Below are 9,502 nucleotides of genomic sequence, written 5' to 3'. Positions count from 1 at the left end.
TAGCAGGACGCTGTGAAGTCCATTATCCCTCTGAAAAGTATGAATTAAGCTGTTTGAGAAGGTTTGAATCCTAAGCAACCAGCTTATACATAGTTTGAAGTACAATACCAGCATAGCTACTGTAGTAGGGTCAAAGCTGTGTGCTGGAAAACCTTGGCAGAGCATGGGTGGAATAGGCATTGTGGTGCTCATGTGAGTTTCCTTTTTTGTTTTGGCTTCAGACCAATGACTACTTCTCACTTAAAACATAGTTTTCGTTTTTTAATTCCCATGGTTTTTACACCAGAAGGTGATTATGCAACATTATTATACAACATTATAGTACAAAATAACACAGCAATACAAGTTAAGTAAAAGTAAACTATGACCAATGGCAACAGAAATAATATAGTACTGAAGAAATGCCTAGTACAACATTACCTGTAAAATAAAAAAGTGAGTTATCACTAAAAATATAATGTACAAACAAATGTATATTAATCAGATATAGTCAACTTTGTAAATACAATTCAGGTATGGCCACAATTGCTCTTGACAAGCTATAGGTTTATGCTGGCTTTTTTGTTAAAGCCCAGTTCTACCACATCTGATTCTACTATTCATGGTCTCGATGAACAGGTGAGGTCTTGATAAACAGCTTAGTAGAATCAGGTTTGGTAGCACTGGGCTTGAATAAAAAAAAAAACATGCATAGATAACCCTGTGGATCGTCAAGTACAATTTTGGCAACTCCTGATACAAAGACTGCTGAGAAACACCTGTAAAATACAAAGTCATTAGACAAGTACAAAACACTCTTAAGAAAAATGAAATAAATATTTACAAATCTGACATCAGAAATACAATGTAAAAAATATGGATACATTTAGCCAGAATTGTCTTGTATGGTGATGATTAATCGTTTTATGAGTCGTTGTTGAAGATTAGCCTATTGCAGAGATAAAAAGGGAGAGTGAAAGTCTGACAGGAGATCCTCTCAGTGCAGAGATAACGCCTTATGCTCAAGGACATAGAAATACAGCAGGTAGAACAGATTGGAATTGGTACTTCAATATGTATGTTCGCTAGAAAAACGAGAAACATACAGAAAATTGTTTATTGTCCTTGCAAAAGTCTAAATTGTACATTTAAAGCTTCCCTGAAATGGGAGCAAGAAAGGAATCTGGGTATGATATTTTTCAATTGGAATGGAGTTCTATTTATTCCACATCTATACTGCTACTACATTTTGCACCCTTCTTTTTCGCGGGCTTCCAAGCAGATACTCATTCATCAACATGGACGTCGGCATGAAGACTGTGTGAGCGCAGTGGTCTACTGCATCGCAGTGCTAGCTGTGCCACTAGAGATCCTGGTTCGAATCCAGACTCTGTCATAGCCTGCTGCGACCGGGAGACCCATGGGGCGGCGCGCAATTGGCCCAGCGTCGTCCAGGGTAGGGGAGGGAATGGCCGGCAGGGATGTAGCTCAGTTGGTAGAGCATGGCGTTTGCAACGCCAAGGTTGTGGGTTCGATTCCCACGGGGGGCCAGTATGAAAAATAAAAAAATAATGTATGCACTCACTAACTGTAAGTCGCTCTGGATAAGAGCGTCTGCTAAATTACTAAAATGTAATGTAAAAATGTGTGGCTTGTTCGGCATTCGTGGATACACTGGTTGGAGAGGCGTGCCAGGGCAGTCGGGAATCATCACAACCTTGGCCTTGTTGACTGACATAGGTGGCTCGGAAAGCGAGAAATGAAGTGGGACGAACTGCTCAGTGTTCTGCGCCATCATACGGCCTGTGCTACTTCTCCCCCTGACATCGTAGTCATCCATCTAGGTGGAAATGACTTGGGATACATCAAGGGGATGGCACTGGTGCGGCAGATGCACGAGGATTTCGAGGTGATTCATCCGAATGTTCCCGGTACAACGGTTGTCTTCTCAGATATCGCGCAGCGGAGGAGCTGGATGTTTGAAAGGTGCATAGAGAGGGCCCGGCGCTCTGTCAATCACCTGGTGTACAGGGACATGCACACAATCCGCCACCCTGCCATTAAGCAGTGTGTCCCTGGGCAGTACTGTAGGGATGGAGTGCATCTGACGGATGAGGGCAACGACGTATTCCTTGAGGGTTTGAGAGTTGGTCTCTTCACTGTTCTCGCCCCTGTTGTAGTAGCAAGACACGTGCAGTAGTACACACCACACTCCCTGTCCATTTGTCACTCAACGATAATCAACGAACTCAAAGGTTCTTTTAATAACCCCCTCAAATCAAAATCGAATCAAATTTTATTGGTCACATACACATATTTAGCAGATAATGTTGTGTCACGGGACTCGCCTGAAGGTACTGTCACGGGACTCGCCTGAAGGTAACCGGTACCGGTAAAAAAAATGATGGAAGTATGGAGGTAGTTTTTTGCCTACCCAAAAAAAGGGGTTAAATATGTGTAAATATATATATATACACTACCAGTCAAAAGTTTGGACACACCTACTCATTCAAGGGGTTTTCTTTATTTTTACTATTTTTTTACATTTTAGAATAATAGTGAAGACATCAAAACTATAAAATAACACATAATCATATAGTAACCAAAAAAGTGTTAAACAAATACAAATATATTTTATATTTGAGATTCTTCAAATAGCCACCCTTTGCCTTGATGACAGCTTTGCACATGAAACTCTTAACCAATACCCTTCCTCTTAAGGATGGTCAATTTAAAGCGACACTTCCGTTTGCTTTCTAATGGCACTGGAGGCGGAGAGATGGCCATAAGTGCTCACTCTACCACAGTAGACTTCTCAGGGTATTTGATGACTCTGGTAAGTAATAAAGCATTTGTTTAATGATATCTTACAGTAAACAAAAACCTTTCTCTACATAAAAACACTGAGTATACAAAACATTAAGAACACCTGCTCTTTCCATGACATAGACTGACCAGGTCAATCCAGGTGAAATCTATGATCCCTCATTGATGTCACTTGTTAAACCCACCTCAATCATTGTAAATGAAGGGGAGGAGACAGGTTAAATAAGGATTTTTAAGCCTTGAGGCAAATGAGACATGGATTGTGTATGTGTGCCATTCAGAGGGTGAATGGGCAGGACAAAACATTTAAGTATCTTTGAACGGGGTATTGTATTAGGTGCCAGACACACTGGTTTGTATCAAGAACTGCAACACTGCTGGGTTTTTCATGCTCAACAGTTTCCCGTGTGATTCAAGAATGGTCCCCCACCCAAAGGACATCCAGCCAACTTGACACAACTGTGGGAAGCATTGGAGTCAAATTGGGCCAGTATCCCTGTGGAACGCTTTCGACACCTTGTAGAGTCAGTGCCCCGACGAATTGAGGCTGTTCTGAAGGCAAAAGGGGGGTGAAACTCAGTATTTGGAAGGTGTTCCTAATGTCTGGTATACTCAGTGTATACCCCTTGATTATGGCTTGTGCCTTTATTGTAGTACCGTCACTGTGTTATGAGATCATAACTAGAACAATAAGAAACTATTACTGGATATAGTCAATGGGATAGTTGTTGTTGTCATGAGATACTTTTAAAACATTATGTGGCTGGCCACCCCTTTACAACTCGGAAGGCATGGTTTTGCAGATATTAAAAGTGAACAAGACAGTTTCGGTAAGCGATTGCCCTCAAACAACTTGTTTCAAGGTGAAATCATTGAAGGAGAAAACCTAAAACCTCGGTTTTGAGTTACAGCAGCTGACAATCTGCAGCGGATGTTGTTTATTTAAAGCAGAATGCACCCATCAACTCAGTGGCCTTGGGGATAGTGTCGGCCGTGAGATTGGAAGGTTGGGTTCAATCCCCAGTTTAGTCATACCAAAGACTCTAAAAAGCGGGACCCAATGCATCTCTGCTTGGCACTCCGCATTAAGCAGATGGATTTGGGGTAAGACATACCAGGTGGTATACTTGTATATCAAATTGTCTCACGCTACTGAAACAGGAGACAGGCTTCTGCTCCATGGGCTGTTATCCAGAGGTAACGTTATTTCCCATACATTTTTCACCAAACCTAAACTTTACTATGTGAAATGCAAAGTTCTCTACGTTGTTGACCCCGAATGATGGTGAAACTGAATTCCCGATTGCGAATTGTGCCTTTACACATCACAGATATGTCAAAGAAAACAATGTATATTTGCATTGGAAAATGTGTAGTTTTTGCTCCATTCTATTAACAGTTTATTTGTTACTTTTTAATGGAACTTTTTATGACTAACTATTTTTCTTCTTTCAGGCTGAGTGCATGATGTGAGAGTAGAGCTCTGCCAGTGTGAGCCGGAAGCAGTGTCATTGGTCAGGTACATGCTCTGGCCTTGCACACCCTGCCAGCCTCAGACTGCAGTGGTCTGCTCACTACTCAAGCGGATAACCAGCCTGCAGCTTGAGAGTGCTGTTTCTCTGAGGGCCATAGCCCTGTCATTCAATTTTCCTCTTAGGACAGTATGTAATCACTTTTATAATCTGATTCTATAATGTGTCTACTTTGTCTGCAAAAGTTCATAACCAAATTCCTGTTTTGGTAAAAAGGATCTGTCATAGAAACCAAGTGCTACTTGTATGTGAAGATGCATTTGCTGTGTGTTGATGGCCTACTAGATGGAATGCAGTAATGAATCAGAGTGCCTTTAAGTGACTCTGTTTATTCATTTCAGGGAAGAGACTTGTATACTACCCTGACAAATGAGTCCTATGAGGAGTTCCGACATACTATGTCAGAACTTGACTTGTTGCGCTGTCTGGTCCCAGAAACTGCCAATGGAATCCAGTGCCTGCTCTCTCCCAAGGTTTGTTGTATCTTATTGGCCTATTAAATGTTTTACCTCTACGGGATCGGTGTCCCTTATACGGGACGGTTGAGCTAACGTGCGCTAATGTGATTAGTAAACCTTCCAGGACATAGACATGTCTTACATAGGCAGAAAGCTTAAATTCTTGTTAATCTAACTGCACTGTCCAATTTACAGTAGCTATTACAGTGAAAGAATACCATGCTATTGTTTGAGGAGAGTGCACAACAACAACAAAAATTATCACGGCAACTGGTTTGATACATTCACCTCTGAAGGTAAATAATGTACTTACATTCAGTAATCTTGCTCTGATTTGTCATCCTAAGGGTCCCAGAGATAAAAATGTAGCATAGTTTTGTTTGATAAAATCCATTTTTTTTATATTCAAATGTCGGAACTGGGTTCTACATTTTGAACCCCTGCTGTCTCTGGCTCTACACCCACCCCGCCCAGGCATCTAGATGTGTGAAAGATAAATGAAAGTTAATGTATAAGCTAATGATCGATCATGTATGACATTCCTGGTAGTGTGTAAACTTACATTTTGTATTACCATATACTTTTTGTATGTTCTCTATAGTTATGTACTTGAAAATGTATCAATTGACCAATTCGGCACATTTGGGCAGACTTGATACAAAATAGTCCAGTATTGCAATGCTTCACTGGATCAATCTGAAACTTTGCACACTGCTGCCATCTAGTGGCCAAAATCTAAATGGCGCCTAAACTGCAATATTATATTGTGGCCTTTCTCTTGCATTTCAAAGATGATGGAACAAAAAGAAAAATAGAAAACATTTTTTGTTTGTATTTTCTTTTACCAGATCTAATGTGTTATATTCTCCTACATTAATTTCACATTTCCACAAACTTCAAAGTGTTTCGTTTCAAATGTTTAGCAAGAATATGCATATCCTTGCCAGGTCCTGAGCTACAGGCAGTTAGATTTGGGTATGTCATTTTAGGCGAGAATTGAAAAAAGGGTCCGATCCTTAAGAGGTTAATCACCCCCCAAAAACACTTCAAAGCATAATATATCAATTGTGATATGTCCCTCTTTTATAAACACAAATTATCTATTAGAAACATCTCTGTTACATTTTTGTCAAACAATTGTACAGACTAACAGACTTCTAGTCTTTTATTTTAATTGTTAATTGGGATCCCAGATCCAAGTATATTTGACATCTCTTTACAGGACAATGGAACAGTGGTGGCAGCAGCGGATGGGCGTTTTGGTTTGCCTAGGAAAAAGTAGTATAATATGCCATTTAGCAGACACTTTTATCCAAAGCGACTTACAGTCATGCGTGCATACATTTTTGTGTATGGGTGGTCCCGGGGATCGAACCCACTACCTTGGCGTTACAAGCGCCGTGCTCTACCAACTGAGCTACAGAGGACCACATTTTTGGATCATGAGGAAAAGTACTTTGCAAACCAAGCTAATGTGGATTGATTTGTTTATAAGCCCATATCACCAACAGGGGTAAAGTGATAACATTATAACTTCCATTGTTACCTTATGCACAACTAGAAGGGAATGTGAATGAAATCTATAATTATTTGATATCAAACCTTGCCACTAATTCATATTTAAATGATGCAGTTATCCCTCCACTTCATCTGTTTGACTCAGTGGTCTTAAGGTTGGATACAGTATGTTGGTATTGTGTGTTGAATGTAATATTATTGGTTGTCTCATGCAACATCCATTTAGGCACTGATCCTGGCACCACTGTGTTTGATCTGCTTCAGGCAACAGCTCAGTACGTTATACCTGTACTGTACTTGATATTTTTTTTAAATGTGTAGGGTTGCCAGGGAATTTGAAGCAGGCAACGCCATCAGGTCCAAACCCAAAACAACGAAATTGGACGAGACAGGCGTGTTGGTGCTCATGCCTGCAAGCATGAGCACCTGCTTCACTCTTTGAACATGAAAAATTGATAGGTGCGATGCAGTAATAATGAGGTTTTTTTTCATGTTCTTTTTCAGTATTTTTTGCAGTGTTTGATTAATTTAGTATGCAAATAAAGATGTATCTCTTCTGTAGTTTGTCAAATGCAGTGTACCTGCTGAGAGATGAATGAGGAGATGGGAGGCAAGAACATCAATCTCATCTTCATGGAGGACATTGTATGCAAGATGCATGTCACGATCGTTGACGAACGAGAAGGACCAAGGCGCAGCGTGAGATGCATTCATGTTTATTTAATTATAGAAATAAACACCACGACAAAATAACGATACGTGACGTCCTACGGTACACACAACAAACCTCACACGGAACAAGATCCCAAAACCCACTAGTGCCAAGAGGCTACCTAAGTATGGTCCCCAATCAGAGACAACGAGCTACAGCTGCCTCTGATTGGGAACGACACCGGCCAACATAGATCTACACATACTAGATCTAAACATAGACAATCAACATAGCACAACACGACACAGAAAATACACACCCTGACTCAACAAATACGAGTCCCTAGAGTCAGGGCGTGACAGTACCCCCCCCCAAAGGTGCGGACTCCGACCGCGCCACATAAACATAACAGGGTAGGGGCCGGGTGGGCATTCCGCCTCGGAGGCGGATCCGGCTCCGGGTGTGACCACCACTTACTCTCCACCTCCCTGTTGCGCCCCTGGTCTGGTCTGGACCTCGGCGCGCTGCTTCCCCTCTCCTTCCTCCCACGACTTACCAAGCCCTGTCTGGACCCTGGTGTGGGAGACCCTGAACCTGGAGAGGGGCTGACATCTGGGTCTGGACTGGAACCGCTGACTGGAGCTGGACCACGACGAAGGTGGATCGAACTGCTCTGGCTCCGGAGTGGAGCCGCTGACCGGAGCTGGACTGGACCCCGGTGGAGCGGATTGCTCTGGCTCCGGAGTGGAGCCGCTGACCGGAGCTGGACTGGACCCCGGTGGAGCGGATTGCTCTGGCTCCGGAGTGGAGCAGCTGGAACAGGCACGGGCCGTGCCGGACTGGACACACGCACCACTGGCTTGGTGCGGGGAGCAGGAACGGGCCGGGCCGGGCTGGCGACGCGCACCACTGGCTTGGTGCGAGGGGCAGGAACAGGCCGGACCGGGCTGGCGACGAGCACCACTGGCTTGGTGCGAGGGACAGGAACAGGCCGGACCGGGCTGGCGACGCGCACCACTGGCTTGGTGCGAGGGGCAGGAGCAGGCCGGGCCGGGCTGGCGATGCGCACCACTGGCTTGGTGCGAGGGGCAGGAACAGGCAGGACCGGGCTGGCGACGCGCACCACTAGTTTGGTGCGAGGGACAGGAACAGGCTGGACCGGGCTGGCGACACGCACCACAGGCTTGATGCGAGGAACAGGAACGGCCGAACCGTACTGGGAACACGCACCACTGGCTTAGTGCGGGGAGCAGGAACGGGCCGGACCGGACTGGCGACACGCACCACATGATTGGTGCGAGGAGCGGGACTGGGTTCCTTCATTAACCCCAGCTCCTTCTGCTGCCTAACCAGCTCCTCTCGCCGTGCCTCTACACTTTCCTTCTGCTCCCTCTGAACCAATGGCCCCCCTAATCTGGTGGCCTCCTCTGCTAACCAGCGCAACCGCCCTATCGCGGACTCCTGCTGCCTTGTTGTCCACACCGTCTGCCCCCAAAAATTTTTTTGGGGGGATTGTCTCTCCCCCGTGATCAGGGCCTCCATCCCTCTTGCCAGCCTCTCGCTCATCTCCTCCCAAGTCCATCCTCTCTGCTCCTCATCGGCACACTGCTTGGTCCAGGTATGGTGGGATCTTCTGTCACGATCGTTGACGAACGAGAAGGACCAAGGCGCAGCGTGAGATGCATTCATGTTTATTTAATTATAGAAATAAACACCACGACAAAATAACAAATTAACGATACGTGACGTCCTACAGTACACACAACAAACCTCACACGGAACAAGATCCCACAACCCACTAGTGCCAAGAGGCTACCTAAGTATGGTCCCCAATCAGAGACAACGAGCTACAGCTGCCTCTGATTGGGAACCACACCGGCCAACATAGATCTACACATACTAGATCTAAACATAGACAATCAACATAGCACAACACGACACAGAAAATACACACCCTGACTCAACAAATACGAGTCCCTAGAGTCAGGGTGTGACAATGCAACCACATGTGCAAGTAATTCACCTTTTTTATTCAAGATCTCGTTTATTTTAACATTTGAATAGCAGTTTTCACCAAAAATATTATTTGACATTAACATTTTGTCCATGACTTTTTAGAGAAACTTTCCTGAATTGAAGCATGTGATCAAATTTGTTGTGCCAGTTTTCCATGCTTATGGACATGACTTGCCATGTCAGGTACTTGAACATGATCATTAATGTTGTCAGTAGGTATTTATTCATATTTTATACGTTTTAACCAAATAACCCTTTTACCATGGTTTGATATGATTTTATATTTCTAGATGAAATTCAACACAAGATATGTCGAAGGTGCTGTGGGGCTGTGGTCGTATCTGAGGCATTTTGGTCAGGTCACCAAAGGGATGACGCCATCCCATCGTATTGACCTCCTGACTGATGCCCTTCTCCACCATGGGAAAAAGATGCCCCAGAGGAAACGTTAGTACACTTGGAATTGTTATTCATTTACTTGACTCTAGTGATGTTCCTAACATTTCCTGTTTTTTTGTTTT

The sequence above is a fragment of the Coregonus lavaretus genome, assembly GCF_964263955.1.
Source record: "Coregonus lavaretus genome assembly, chromosome: 3".
Taxonomy (NCBI): domain Eukaryota; kingdom Metazoa; phylum Chordata; class Actinopteri; order Salmoniformes; family Salmonidae; genus Coregonus; species Coregonus lavaretus.
The sequence above is the reverse complement of the archived record's forward strand: the minus strand, read 5'-3'. Positions refer to the sequence as shown.